This window comes from Arachis ipaensis, chromosome B10 (genome assembly GCF_000816755.2).
Source record: "Arachis ipaensis cultivar K30076 chromosome B10, Araip1.1, whole genome shotgun sequence".
NCBI classification, from domain to species: domain Eukaryota; kingdom Viridiplantae; phylum Streptophyta; class Magnoliopsida; order Fabales; family Fabaceae; genus Arachis; species Arachis ipaensis.
Genome location: NC_029794.2, coordinates 882,251 through 883,141, shown reverse-complemented (window position 1 = coordinate 883,141; position 891 = coordinate 882,251). Strand labels below are relative to the sequence as shown.

Below are 891 nucleotides of genomic sequence, written 5' to 3'. Positions count from 1 at the left end.
TGATAGTCCAAATTTAAAATAATAATAATAATAATAATAATAATAAAATTGGTACGGTGCATAGTATAGTAAATAAACTTACTAAGAGATTTGGATTGGTCCTCTTCCATAATATTGTTTACCAGGAGCACATGGCCACTCATTGGAATTAGAACAATAATCGGCATGGTTAACTTCCTCCAGAAAGCAATATCCCCAAGCATATGGTCCATCAGGTGCACTTGCCCATCCGGCTCCTCCTATATATTTTTTTAATTTATATTTAAATAAAAAAAGCTCACTTCGTTTACCAATATATATATATAATAAAAACTAAAAAGCTCAAAACATTGCCTTGTGACCACTGCTTGAATGACAGTATGTACCTGACATCTTGAAATAAACTAAGATTCATCCGTGATCCATGCGATAATAACATCATCTAATAGATTTACTATTTTTTAAATCAAAGACAGCAACATCATCTAATAGATTAACTATTTTTTAAATAAAAAATGTTATCTATACACTAAAATCAGTTATTAAAATCAGCCACCAATATATTTGTATATAAATATATGTATAATTTAATTTATTTTCAATATATATTTATATTCTAACATGTATTTTATACAAATAATTACTTTTAGTAGCTAATTTTAATATACATGTAACATTGATTATAAATATCTTGCACCTTAGCTTTTCGATAATTAAAGGATTTTTTTTTTTAAATATAAGCTAAAATAATCCATAGAGGCAGCAGTAGATTAGCTTATTGAAGGGGATGTTTGTCGTCTTCTTAGTAATAGTCACATATAAAACTCCACTAAGATTTTGTGAACAGATCACGAAAAATACTGGGTATATTAAAAATTAATTATTATATATTCTTTTTTTACTGTTATTGAA

The 891-nt window shown here is 26.4% G+C and overlaps 1 long non-coding RNA gene and 1 pseudogene across 1 annotated transcript in view; both read right to left on the bottom strand.

Annotated features, from left to right (window-relative positions):
* The window catches only part of LOC110267890, a 16,717-nt gene that overhangs the window by 10,673 nt on the left and 5,153 nt on the right, over window positions 1–891 (bottom strand). The gene's annotated exons all lie outside the window — the stretch shown is intronic.
* LOC107622095 overlaps window positions 1–891 on the bottom strand; it is a 7,652-nt pseudogene that overhangs the window by 2,206 nt on the left and 4,555 nt on the right.